At 50.2% G+C, this 14,505-nt stretch overlaps 1 pseudogene; it reads left to right on the top strand.

Moving 5' to 3' along the window:
• Positions 1 to 3,754, top strand: part of LOC144612316 (tumor protein p63-regulated gene 1-like protein) — a 316,908-nt pseudogene extending 313,154 nt beyond the window's left edge.
• The last annotated feature ends 10,751 nt before the right edge of the window (positions 3,755 to 14,505 follow it).

The raw sequence follows: 14,505 nt of genomic DNA, 5'->3' as shown, positions 1-14,505 counted from the left end.
ACAGGTTATTGCTGTTCGATAACCACCTCAACAAATGACAATTAGCCTAACATTAGGATATTTCCCTTCGGATTTCCTCTCATGTCCAATTAACAGACACAAAGGTTCTAATAAATACATGTAAATCTTAAAAGAGCTACCTCCATAAGTTTGAATACTGTTTTGAATTGGAATACGTCTGAATGTTGAGGGAAGGTACTTAATTGGGGTAAAGCAGATTACAATGTCATTAGGCAGGCGTTTGTGAGGGTAGATTGGGAGCAGTTGTTATTGGGTAAATCCACAGCTGACATGTGGGAGTCATTTAAAGGCCAGCTAATTAATGTGCAGGATCCGCATGTTCCAGTAAGGAGGAGGGATAAGGATGACAAGGTCAGGAAGAAAAAGAAAGTGCAGGTCAGATTTAATCAGGTGGCATCAGACCTTTTATGATATTATAATCAGACATATTATGAGGAATTTAAAGTGAGAAGGGTCAAAAGTGCCCATGAAATGTCATTGTTAGTCGGATTAAGGAAAATCCAAGGCTTTTCAAGAGCATGTTAAAAACAAGAGGGTGACCAGAGATGCTCAAGGATAAAGGATGTTATCAATGCCTGGAGTTGAGGTGAGGTGCTAAATTACTTTACATCTCTTTCTACACTGAGAAGTTCTTGGTGGATAGAGAGATCAGGGTAGAGAATACAAATATGCCGGGGCAATTTGAGGTTGGGAAGAAGGAGGTACTGAGGGTCTTGAAGAGCATTAAGGTGAATACTCGAGGACCTGATGGGATTAATCCCAGGTTATTGAGGGGGGCAGGAGAAGAGATTGCGGGTCCTTGACAAGGATCTTTGTTTCTTCTCCAGCCACATGCAAGGACCTGGAGGACTGGGGAGCGGCCAATGTTGTTCCTTTGTTTGAGAAGAAAAGTAGAGAGCATCCAGCAAATTATAGACTGGTGACCCTCACATCAGTGGTAGGGAAACCTTTGGCGAGAAATCTTTGATACTCCCATTGGAAGAGATTGGCTAATTAGAGATAGCCCGCATGGCTTTGTACGCAACCGTTTATATCTGATTGAGGTGTTTGTGGTGTTGAAGCATATTGATGAAGGTAGGGCAGAGGATGGTGTATCCACGGATTTTAGTAAGACTTTTAATAAAATCACTCAGGGTAGGCTAATCCAGGTGATTGAGATGCATGGGATTCATGGTGATTCGGTTGTATGAATTCAGAACTGGCTTGTTCGTAGAAGACAGACGGTTGTGGTGAAAGGAAGATATTCTGGCTGGAGGTCTGTGAGCAGTGGAGTTCCGCAGGTCAATCTTCTATTTGTGTATAATGGTCTCGGCGCGAAATGTCACCTATTCCTTTCCCCCAGACATGCTGCTGGACCAGCTGAGTTACTCCAGCATTTTGCGTCTACATACAGACACACACATGCATGCATACGCACACATATACACTGGCAACACCAAAATTGGAAGTGTTGCAGTGAGAAGGGCTGTCAGAAGAAAGAGCGGGTAAAGATCAACTACAGAAATGGGCGGAGAAAAGGTAGATGGTATTCAGTCTGAGCAAGTGTGAGGTGCTGCACTTTGGGAGCTTGAATGTAAGGGGAGAGTATGCAGATAATGGCAGGACCCTCAACAGCATTGACGTGCAGAGGGATCTCGGAGTCACAGATCATAGCTTACTGAAGGTGGCAGCATAAATAGATAGGGAAGTAAAGAAGGTGTATGCTATGCTTGCCTTCCATAGCAAGGAGCAATGAATATGTCATGAAGTCATAATGCAGCACCATAGGACTTTTTTTTATGGCATCCAGCTGTGGTCACACCAGGAAAGATGTGGAGACATTGGTTTACATTGGAGACATTGGGAGGGTATGAGTGGGGGGTGTCGCGGTGTGGGGAGTGGATGAGGGCTCAGTGGGTTATGGGGGTGTCTCGGAATATGGAAAGGGTGCGGGTTTGTGTGTGTGGTGTGTGTGTGTATGTGTGTGCGCGTGCGTGCACGTGTGTGTGTGAGTGTGTGTGAGTGTGAGCGGGTGTGAACTCACCGCCCTGTCCTTTGAGCCCAGGCGCTGTGGGCTGGGGCTGCGGCTGGGATGGGACAAACTACGGGAGCCGTCGTTCCTTTCCCGCTGGAACCCCTGGGCTCGGGATCTGTCGTCCGTCATCCTGACAGAACACCCCGGGGTAGAGAGCGGGCATCTGTCACCCCCCTGCACCGTGAGTGGGGAGACTGGGGGGGGGCGAGACACTGGTTGGGGGGTAGGGGAGACTGTGGTGGGAGGCACTGGTGGGGAAACTGTGGGGGTGAGGGGAGACCGTGGGGGGGGGGGAGAGACGGGGTGAGGGGAGACTGGGGGGGAGACTGTGGGGGTGAGAGATGGGGAGAGACTGTGGGGGGAGACCAGGGAGGAGACTGTGGGTGGGGGACTGTGGGGGGGATATCTACCTGTGCCTCTCTCTACCTGTGCCTGTGTGTGTGTGTGTGTATGTCTGTGTGAGTGACTGTAGTCTCGCATCTCCCAGCACGTGGGTGTGTGTGTGTGTGTATGTGTACATGCCCCACTCCACTGTCTCCCTCCCTGTGTCTGTGTGTACATGCCCCTCTCCAGTTTCTCTCCCCGTATGTGTATGTGTGTGAGTGTTTGTGCACATCTGTGTTAATGTGTGAGTGTGTGCGTGCCCCTCTCCAGTCTCTCTCCCCGTGTGTGTGTGTGTGTGTGTGTGTGTGTGTGTGTGTGTGTGTGTGTGTGAGTGTGTGTGCCTATGTGTGTACGAGCCCCTCTCCAGTCACCCCGTGTGCATTTGTGTGCGCGTGTACATTTGTGTGTACATGTGTATGTACATGTGTGTGCACGCATACGAGTGTAGGTGTGGTGTACTTTTCTGCGTGCATGTACATCCCCCTCTCCAGTCTCTCTTCCTGTGTGTGTGTCCATGCTGCTCTCTCACTCCCCCTCTCCCTGTATCGCTCCCCCTCTCCCCTGTCTCACTCCCCCTCTCCCCTGTCTCACTCCCCCTCTCTCTGTATCTCTCCCCGTGCTGCTGTCTCACTCCCTCTCTCCCTGTATCTCTCCCCGTGCTGCTGTCTCACTCCCCCTCTCCCTGTATCTCTCCCCCTCTCCCCTGTCTCACTCCCCCTCTCCCTGTATCTCACCCCGTGCTGCTGTCTCACTCCCCCTCTCCCTGTATCTCTCCCCGTGCTGCTGTCTCACTCCCCCTCTCCCTGTATCTCTCCCCGTGCTCCTGTCTCACTCCCTCTCTCCCTGTATCTCTCCCCGTGCTCCTGTCTCACTCCCCCTCTCCCTGTATCTCTCCCCGTGCTGCTGCCTCACTCCCCCTCTCCCCTGTATCTCCCCCCCTCTCCCCTGTCTCACTCCCCCTCTCCCCTGTATCTCTCCCCGTGCTGCTGTCTCACTCCCCCTCTCCCCTGTATCTCTCCCCGTGCTGCTGTCTCACTCCCCCTCTCCCCTGTATCTCTCTCCGTGCTGTTGTCTCACTCCCTCTCTCCCCTGTATCTCTCCCTGTGCTGCTGTCTCACTGCCCCTCTCTCCTGCCCACAGTTGGGGTCTTTCCGCACGGAGCTGACCCGGGGGGTGGGGATGCCCCACCGGGAGCAGCCCCTCGCCGTCCGAGCCAACAGGCCGCTGCTGCTGGAGAAACCCATCCAGATGGAGACGGCCCTGGGCCAGGTGTCTGGCCTCAGCAACTGGGCGCAGCTGGGCTACGCCAAACCTCGCCGCCTGCTCGCCTTCTAGTGGAGCCGTGAGCTGGCAGCGTTGGAGCCAGCAGCCCGCGGCCAACACCCACACACACTGATCCAAGCCTCACCATCCCAGGGGCCGCAATGGCAGAGGGGTGACGGCAGAGACAGGGAGAGGGAGGGGGGGGGGGGGGGGGGTGGGTGGGAGGGAGGAAGAGCGTGTGTCGGGATCAGCAGACCACTGATAGAAACAAAATAAATACATCAAAGCCTGAAAATTCCAGTATCAGTGATGGGAGACGAAAGGAGGGGAGAGGGGGAAGAAGAGGGGAGAGGGGCAGGGAGGAAGGTTTTTTACGAGGATGTTACCAGGACTAGAGGGTGTGAGCATTGAGTAGGCTGGGACCCTATTCCTTGGAGCGCTGGAGGATGTGGTGTACATCTTATTAAGGTGTACAAAATAATGAGAGGAATAGATCGGGTCGAGTCTCTTGCCCAGAGTAGGCGAATCGAGGACCAGAGGACATAGGTTTAAGATGAAGGGGAAAATATTTAATAGGAATCTGAGGGGTAACATTTCACACAGAGGGTGGTTGGTGTATGGAACAAGTTCCCAGAGGAGTTAGTTGAGGCTGGGACTATCCCAACATCTAAGAATCAGTTAGCCAGGTACATCGATAGGACAGGTTTGGAGGAATACGGGCCAAACACGGTCAGGTGGGCCTAGTGTAGCTGGAACATGTCGGCCAGTGTGGGCAAGTTAGGCCGAGGGTCCTGCTTCCACTGTGACTGGTAGCCACAAAATAAATTCATCAAAGCATGAAATATCCAGCATCATTGAAGGGAGACGGAAGGAGGTGGGAGGGGGAAGAGAGGGGGGAATGTTGGACACATGGAGGGTGGCGTTGGGAGTGGTAGAGAGGGAGAACCGAGAGGCAGGTTTAGCCGGGGAGAGAGATGGCTGTGGGAGGGGGAGGGAGGGGTGGTGTGAGAGAGGAGGAGAGGACGGGCTGGATAGAAGGAGACAGGGAAAGCGGCAGTGGTGAAGGATTGGAGTGAGATGGCAGTGTGTGAGAGGGAAAAAAGGGGGAGGACAGGAGAATGGGGTCAGATAGGAAGGAGGGAGTCTGAGGGGAGGGAGGGAGTCTGAGGGGAGGGAGGGAGTCTGAGGGGAGGGAGAGAGTCTGAGGGGAGGGAGAGAGTCTGAGGGGAGGGAGGGAGTCTGAGGGGAGGGAGGGAGTCTGAGGGGAGGGGGGGAGTCCGAGGGGAGGGAGAGAGTCTGAGGGGAGGGAGGGAGTCTGAGGGGAGGGGGGCTCACCTGAAGGTTGCTGCACAATCAGTTCCTGCCTCACATTTATTGCTCAGCACAAATAACCAAAGTTGGTCACCTATTTACCTCTTGCCACCGTCGAGATGGGAGTGATATTTCCAAACGTGGTGACTAGAAATGCCAGCTTTGACCCAAGGTATCCCAGGCACCTCTGAGAGCTCGTTCCGTATGCGCATCGCCCTCTGAATGTAAAGTCTTCCCATCAGGTTGCTTGTAAATCTTGCCCCTCTCACCAGAAACCCGTGACCTCTGGCTTTTGATTCCCCGTCCTGGGTAAAAGACTGCGCATTCATCCGCTCTGCCACTTACACGCCTTTATAAGCACCACTCAGCTTACTGCTCTCCAAGGAATAAAGTCCTCACCTGTCCCCATAGCTGGGCCCATGTACAGGACGGTGCGCAGGGAGCTTCACTCTGTAATTGTGTGTGCGTGCGTGCGTGCATGTTTGTGCATGAGTGTGTGTGCGTGTGTGTGCACGTGTGAATGTGTGTGTGCGTGCAACACTGAGTTCATTCGTTTAAAGGAACTAGCAACACCCCCACCCCCTTTCACATCAAGGAATGACAGCTGAATGTAACGGTAAATACTTTTATTACTGTTAACAATGCAAGTTACCAGTATTATTATTAACACTATTTTTTTTTAAAGCCAAACAATTAGTACATATTAGCAGCTAAACTGAAAGATGTTTGTATTCTCAGCTTCTCCATTGCCCAGCTTCTCTGGTGCTTATAGATCGAAGTGATTGAGCCGGGTCTCCAGGTGCTGAAACCAATTGCAATGGATTGCAACCGGATACTTTGTTTTACAGTTTCTTTAAGCATGGGTGTCTGTTTTGGAGTGGGGCGGTGGAAGATGGCATGTTTCCTCTTTGGGTATTCAAGCATGGTGGGACTGTCATCTACTGGCCTTGGAACTGGAGCGCTCTCGACGCTGCTCTCCCCGACAGTTGTTGCGTCTGTGTCGGGCACAGTCCGTGCCAGTTGCTCCACGCTGTCACCTTGCTTACCAGGCTGCAGCATTGCCTCGGCAGAATGTTCTTTCGCTTTCTCTCATCTGCCTCAGTTCTGCAACAGGATAATGGACACCAAATGACAGAGAGCCTTTCCCAGGCTGATCCTCTGCCATTATCTTAGATGGTCCTGCCACCTCCTGAGGCAGTTTTGCCTCGTCTCCACCAGCAATGTTTCCTCCACTCTCCAAAGCATGGATTGCTGCTGCTGGAGTGGTGTTGCGCTGACCGTTACTTGCACCCGGTTTGTCTTTCTCATTGTCAGCGTGTGCGGTTCCTTCACCTTCACAGCGGTCACCTGGTCCGCATGCCTGAGGATTTCTGAACCCATTCATTAGGTAAGCGAACCACGAGGAAAACATCATCCGCACTCTTTAACGACACTCAGAAGAGACGGAGCTGTGTCTGAGTGAAGGATCTTCAGCGGTTGCTGCTATTTATTGGTTGGGGAACAATTCCATTGTGATGAAGTTCCACGTCGACAACGGTCACCGTGGTGAAAACCGCAAAACAAAAGCAGTGCAACAACTGCCATCCTTTCCGTGGTCAATGGTCACAATGAGCAGATGATGCAAAACCATCGAGACTGAACTCAAAAGAAAAGATCGGTTTACTGAAGTTATAATGAACATCACAAAGTGTTTCAAAAGCAAGCAAAGGAACAGCAAGTTTGAAATAAACGCTGAATATTTTGAACTGCTGCTTATTGAATGTGTTCTTTTTTTAAATTTCAGATTTGCAACAGCTGCAGTTTTGGGGAACTGAGATCTTGTGAAAATCCATTGATCTGTACGTTAAAAGTCTGTCTCTACACTGGTGCTGCTGGGCATAAATAATCCCACGTCACGCGTTTCCTCTTATTAAATTCCACTGGTTATCATTTCAGTGTTAAACTGAAAATGCTGCAAACATTCAGCAGGTGAGGCAGCACTAGTGGAGAGAGAAGCAAAGCTTTATGCAACCCTCCATCAAGTGTAGAAAAGAGATTAAAAAATGTTTCAAGCCGCAGAGAAGATCGAAGTAATGGATGACACATGGGGAATATCTCTGATAGGGCAAGACCAGCGTCACCATATGGATCAGTTGCAGATGAGATCCGGTCAGTGTTTAACGTGATTATAGGGAGAAAACACCAATGGTACAAAGGCTGTGAGATGAGGGCAGTAAGAGAGTGACAATAAAAAGGGACATGTAAAATCACAAATGCAGGGCATTGGGACATGTCCAGCAGGTCAGCCTGCGCTAATGGAGGGAGGGAATCTGAGCCAATATTGCAGGTCGATGACGTACAGGAGGAATGGCCAGTTCTGGTGCATGCAGAGAATATGAGGGACCTGATGTTGTAGAGTTAAATACTGAGTCCAGCCGACTGCATCATGCTGAGACAGAAGATGAGCAGTTCTGTTGAAGCACGGGCCTCTATATTACAGCGCAGGAGGGCACAGAAGAGGTCAGAGGAGACGGGGAATTAAAATGGTGGGCAACTGGAAACACAGGGCTACCATTGAAAATAGGTGCTCCTCAAACTGATCATTAAATCTGCACATTGTTTTCTCCAGTGTAAGGGAGACCACATTGTTGAAGCCAAGGTATGTGGTGCAACATTCATAGTGTAATGTGCGCAGTTGTTTGGTGCTGACTCGGGTTGTGTGCAGGGTGGTTCAAGGCCATGAAGGCTGGTGGAAGAAATTTCTCTTGAATCTGTAGATCACAATTCTCAATTTATTGTACCACCGTCTCAATAATAAGAGAAAAGCGAGCGTGTTCAGGGTGATGTAGGTGTTTGATGGGGGTAATTTCCCTCTTAAGGTCTATAAACCGTTCTAATACGTGACAAGAGGTGTAAATAATATTCCAGAAGACATTTAGACTTGTTCGATACATGTTTGGCGCTACTTTGCCAATTTTCAGTCCTATTTCTCCCTTCCTCCCTCTTTCACCCCTCCTCCTCCCTTCGTGTGACCCTCCTATCCTCCCTCACTCCTCCATTCTCCCACTCCCTCCCTCCATGTGCCCCCCTCTCCTCCCTATCTGCTCCCTATCCCACCCACGTGAGTGTGTGAGATACAAGACTGTGCGGAGGGAGCTTCACTCTGTGCGTGTACGTGTGCGAGTGTGTGAGTGCGTGCGCTTGTGTGTGCATGGGTGCGTGCGCTTGTGTGTGCATGGGCGCGTGCGTGCGCGCTTGTGTGCGCTTGTGTGTACATGGGTACGTGCGTGTGAATGCATGGGTGCGTGCGTGCGCGCTTGTGTTTGCGCGTGTGAATGTGTGTGCGTGCGCGTGTGTCTGTAACATCGGGTACATTTGTTTAAAGGAACAACAACCTCCCCACTTTCACATCAAGGAATTACAACTGTATGTAACGGTAAATACTTTTATTATTGTCAACAATACAAGTTACAACTTTTACTAGAACTATTATACAAAAATAATTAAAAACTAATACATATTAGCAGCTAAACTGAAAGATGTTTGCATTCTCAGCTTCTCCGTTGCCCAGCTTCTCTTGTGTTTATATATCGAAGTAATAGAGCCGGGTCTCCAGGTGCTGAATCCAATTGCAAGACGTTGCAACCGGATACTTTGCTTTACAGTTCCTTCGAGCACGGATGTCTGCTGTGGCGTGGGGTGGTGGAAGATGGCAGGTTTCCTTTTCGGGTACTCAAAATGTGGTGGTGCTGTCATCTATTGGCCTTGAAAGTGGAGCGCTGTCGACACTGCTCTCCCCGATAGTTGGTGCTTCTGTGTCGGCCGCTGTCCCTGCCAGTTGCTCCACGCTCTCACGTTGCTTCCTGGCCTGCAGCATTGCCTCGGCAGAACGTTCTTTGGCCTCTCTCATCTGTGACAAATCTCCGTGACGTGTTACTGAGGGTTGGTCAGACGGCCATCACAGGAGTGTCCGAGAAGAACATTGTGTTCACAGATGGAGATTTAATCAAGTACAATCTGCAGCCTTGCCAGCTCCTGTCCAGGTTCCTGATAGAACTTCTACAGAGAGAGGATTCAGACCGGAGCGTGGTGTACACCTTCCCGCACCTCACCATCCAAGAGTTTGTAGCCGCACTTGTACAATTCCTCACTCCAGATCCCAGGGATATCCCGAAACTCCTCACTGAAGCCCACAGCACGGTAGACGGGCGAGTTGAGATGTGTCACCTTTTTGTTGCTGGTCTCTCCTCCCCAGTGTCAGCTCGGGGCCTGGAGGAGTTTATGCGTCCATGTCCTCATCAGTAAGCCAGCGGTCCCCACACATCCCCAGCCAACTAACCTGCATATCTGTACGTTTTTGGAGTTTGGGAGGAAACCGAAGATCTCGGAGAAAACCCATGCGGTCACAGGGAGAACGTACAAACTCCATACAGACAGCACCTGTAGTCGGGATGGAACCGCGGGTGCTGTAAGCGCTGCACTCTACCGCTGAGCCATCGTGGTCGCATTGTATGAAACTTCAAAATGTGTGATTCCAAGACACTGGCGGGTTGGGCGGGGATCGCAAGCGAGGGAGGGTCACTGACGTGGGGACCGTCAGTGCAGGTGTGGGGTGCGTCACTGGCGGCGGGGAAGGGGGTGGGGAGGGATGATACACGCAAGGGAACCGTCACTGCCGGGAGAACTGTGACTGCTCATGGACAAGGAATGGTGAATGCCACCATGAACACATGAACAAGACCTGGGCATAATCGCGGAGTAAACTCTCAACTCTCGGAGATAAGCCTCCGAATCATCCGTCTGCTCAGGTCGTTCCACTGAACGAATAGCAATTGGGGTTCGCTGATCTCGCTCTCGCTCCTCGGTAACCGCTTGGCTCGAAGACGGAGAGACCTTTTCACATTCCACTGTCCGGCCGGTAACTGTGAGCACGATCGACGGTGCCGGGAGTGTTGGTAGAGACGAGCTCGGAAATTGCCCTTGTCCACCTCCGTAACCGTTCAGGGGTGGTACGGACTGCAATATGGAATGAAGAAAGATGGAACTGGAGAGGGGGAGGGGGGTTGCGTTGGGCGAGAGTGGGGGCGTGCTGTGCCGAGAGTCGGGGAAGATGTGGCGATGAGGGAGGAAGTCCCGTACGAAGGGGAGGTGGTGCGTGTGGGTGGTGGTGGTGCGTGTGGGTGGTGGTGGTGGGGGGGGGCTGGGTTGGGTTGGGTAGAGCAAGGAAGGTGTGGATGAAGTAGTGATCGGGATTATGGGGGCACGGCTGGTACGGGCGAAGTGGGGGCTGGGCGAATCGGAGCCCACGGAAGAGGGGTCTGTGTGAAGGGGGCGGTCCACGTTGGGAGGGCGAGGGATTGCGGGCGAGGGGAGCCGGCCAGGGAGGGGCCCCGGCAGAGAGAGCCGGGACAGGGGGTGCTGGGCCAGGGAGCAACCGAGCAAATGGGAGCTTGCGGCGAAAGGGAGCCGGTAGAAGGGGGGGAGAAGGGGGGAAAGGCAGAGGAAAAGAGTGGAAAATGGGACCGATATAGTGGGGCTGGGGGAGGGGGGAGGGGCCGGAGAGGGCGCCTGACGGAGGGGTGCAAGGTGGAAATGCCGGGCGGATTGTGGATCCGGGCCATAAGGGGCATGGCGAAGGGAGTGGTGAAGAGGGGTTCCTTTAAGGGGTAGGTTGGACCATTGGGGCGGAACAGTCTGGGCGGGTAAGTCGGGTCGTGGAATGTCCCGCTCCGGGTAGCTGAGTCAGACATGGGGCGCCGGGCGAAGTGGGAAGCGGAGTTCCCTGCGTGGGGAGCATTGGGTAAGTGACGATGTGCGGAGAGTCCTCGGGTAGGAAGCGACGGTGGCTATATTGTGATCATTGGTATCTATATTTCACACCGCGCAGATTTGAAGCGTTACTTTACTACAGTGCGTTCAGAAATATTCAGACCCCTTCACTTTTTCCACATTTTGATATGTTACAGCTTTATATTAAAATTGATTAAATTCTTTTTTTAATCATCAATGTACACATATACACCATAATAAAAACGCGACAACAGATCTTTAGAAATTTTTACAAAGTAATTAAAAATAAATGACTGAAATATCACATTTACATAAGTATTCAGACCCTTTGCTATGACACTCAAAATTTAACTTAGGTTCATCCTGTTTCCATTGATTATCCTTGAGATGTTTCTACAATTTGATTGGAATCCACCAGTGGTAAATTAAATTGATTGGACATGATTTGGAAGGGCATACACCTGTCTATATAATGTCCCACTGTTGACAGTGTATCTCAGAGCAAAAACCAAGCCATGAAGTCGAAGCAATTGTCCGTAGACCTCCGAGACAGGGTTGTGTCGAGACACAGATCTGGGGAAGGGTATAAAACAGTTTCTGCAGGATTGCAGGTCCCGAGGAGCCCAGTTGTCGCCGTCATTCTTAAATGGAAGAAATTGGGGACCACCAGGACTCTTCATAGAGTTGGCCGCCCAGCCAAACTGAGCAATTGGGGGAGAATGGCCTTGGTCATGCAAGCGATCAAGAACCTGATGGTAACTCTGACAGAGCTCCAGAGTACCTCTGTGAAGATGGAAGAAACTTCCAGAAGGACAACTATATCTGCAGCATTCCAACAACCAGGCCTTTATGGAAGAGTGGTCAGACGGTTGTCACTCCTCAGTAAAAGGCACTTGACAGCCCGCTTGGAGTTTGTCATAAGGCACCTAAAGGACTCTCAGACCATGAGAAACAAGCTTCTCTGGTCTGATGAAAACAAGATTGAACTATTTGGCCTGAATGCCAAGCGGCACCGCTCCTCACCTGACAAATACCATACCTACAGTGAAGCATGGTGGTGGCAGCATCAGGATGTGGGGATGTTTTTCAGCGGCAGGAACTGGAAGACCGGTCAGGATCGAGGGAAAGATGAACGGAGCAAAGTACAGAGAGATTATTGATGAAAACCTGCTCCAGAGCGTTCTGGACCTCAGACTGGGGCGGAGTCAACGCAGGAGTGGTTTGGTGACAATGTCATTGAGTGGCCCAGCCAGAGCACGGACTTGAACGCGATCGCATATCTCTGGCGGGACCTGAAAGTAGCTGTGCTTCGACGCTCCCCATCCAACCTGACAGAGCTTGAGAGGATCTGCTCTCAAGGGAGAAGAATTGGAGAAATTACCCAAATACAGGTGTGCCAAGCTTGTAACGTCATATCCATTAAGACTTAAGGTTGTAATCGCTCCCAAAAGTGCCTCCACAAAGTACTGAGTAAAGGATCTGAATACTTATGTGAATGTGATATTTCAGTTATTTCTTTCCAATTAATTTGCAAAAATTTCTAGGCACCTGTTTTCGCTTTATTGATTATGGGGTATTGTGTGTAGATTGATAATTTAAAAAATGAATTTAATCAATTTTTAATTAAGACTAACGTAGCAAAATGTGGAAAGGTGAAGGGGTCTGAATACTTCCTGAATGCACTGTAAATAATGGAATCAGTCACTGGGTGGACCAAGGTCGTGTCCAGTGAAGGTGCAGAACTCCTCTGCTTTCTCAGAATAGAAGAATATTATTGTTCCGTTTTACCTTTCGATACACAGTACCTCAACATTTTAACGAACGGAGTAATGGGAAAGCTGATCGCAATCTTCAGTTGCTCTCTAAATTTGGTCTGAGTCACTCCGTAAATAAAGGTGTTTGCGCAGCAGCTGAGAAGCTGAACTGCATACCCCACATGCTTTGCATAATAAAGCCGGATAGACGTCTCCAGGTCTGTGTACAGACATCTCATGAGAATGAAGACCAGCGTGGTTGTCGCCCAGCAGAGAAGGAAACTCGCAGACAAGGTGAAGAGGAGAATGATGGATTGTCGCCGGGTCTCCATCTCAGGATCTCGCTGCTTGCTGCCATTTCTCTGTCCCTTAAGCGCCCGGCGGCGTTTGCTCGCCACCAGGATCCGACTGACAGTCAGGGAATTGAGAGTCAAAATGAGGAAGAAAGGAAGCAGCGGGTTCAACAGTACGTCCATCCAATAAAGATCCTGGAACTGTCCAGTATCACGAAGGGCGGGTTTAATACTACAATGCCAATAACCGCCATAATTAACTGCTAAATGCATGTACGAGAAATAAAAAGGTATGTTCTTCAGAAAGAAGGTGACGCAGATTGTGCCAATAATCAATCCCGCAATTTTTGGGGTGCAGTATTTTGTCTTAAACTTAGCCCAGCAAATGGCCACAAACCGATCGAAGGTGAAAGCGACCGTAAGCCACACGGACCAATCTAAAACCACTTTGCAAAAGGTATAGTGGACAAGACAGAACGGAGCAATTCTAAGAACCATGACCAGGTTGTACAAAGATGAATCATACCAAAACAAGTACCATTTGTAAGCCTCAATCATTTCGTACATCAGGACTTCGATGATCACAACCATTAGATCCGCCGCAGCCATCGACACGAGATAGCAGGTGATGCATTTGGAGAGACCACACTTTCCTCGGCAGAGAATGACGATTGCAAGCAGATTAACTTGAGGGGAAGAAAGTAAAAGAAACAACGTGATAAATTGCTACAGACAATCAACGCGATTCTGAAAACCAAATTTCAGGACATTTACGCCTCGTGGACATCCATAACCTCGGCGCATCCGTAGAACCAGAATGGGAATAAATGGTCTCATTTTCATAGCTCCGATGAAGTGCTTTATACCGGTCATTTTACTGTGGTCCCTCGCAGGGATTACAGCCCCCGCGCGTATTCACCAGCAATGTGTTAACAAACACCCAAACCGATGAAGCGGGCGGGGAGTTATGTAGCTGTCGAGCAACAAGACGTCTTTGAAACTTCGCCTTGGTAACTAACTTGTTCAAATTTTAACGGTTAGAGACGATTTCAATATAAAAGCAAATTAGATCAGACTTAAAAATAAAATATCGGGTGCATTTACCCCCAACATTAAGGCTACAGCGAGAAGTTTGGATAGTGTTGCGGACATGCACAGTTTGAATTGCGTCGGTGCATTTTGAAGGCATTCGAAAGACATAGGAAGTCTTGAAATAATTCGGATGAGGAGTCGCATTGCAGCCCATGGCAATAAGGGAACATGTCCGCATTTCCATGGAAATTGTGGATCAGCTCCCATGAGCTAGGCCAGAGAGTAGATACATAGAAAATAGGTGCAGGACTAGGCCATTCGGCCCTTCGAGCCTGCACCGCCATTCAATATGATCATGGCTGATCATCCAACTCAGTATCCTGTACCTGCCTTCCCTCCATACTCCCTGATCCATTTAGCCACAAGGGCCACATCTAACTCCCTCTTAAATATAGCCAATGAACTGGCCTCAACTACCTTCTGTGGCAGAGAATTCCACAGATTTGCCACTCTCTGTGTGAAAAAAACGTTATCATCTCGGTCCTAAAAGACTTCCCCCTTATCCTTAAATAGCGACCCCTTGTTCTGGACTTCCCCAACATCGGGAACAATCTTCCTGCATCTAGCCTGTCCAACCCCTTAAGAATTTTGTAAGTTTCTATAA

Source organism: Rhinoraja longicauda, chromosome 44 (assembly GCF_053455715.1).
Source record: "Rhinoraja longicauda isolate Sanriku21f chromosome 44, sRhiLon1.1, whole genome shotgun sequence".
NCBI classification, from domain to species: domain Eukaryota; kingdom Metazoa; phylum Chordata; class Chondrichthyes; order Rajiformes; family Arhynchobatidae; genus Rhinoraja; species Rhinoraja longicauda.
Note: the sequence above shows the minus strand (reverse complement) of the source record. Positions and strands in the feature narration are given on the sequence as shown.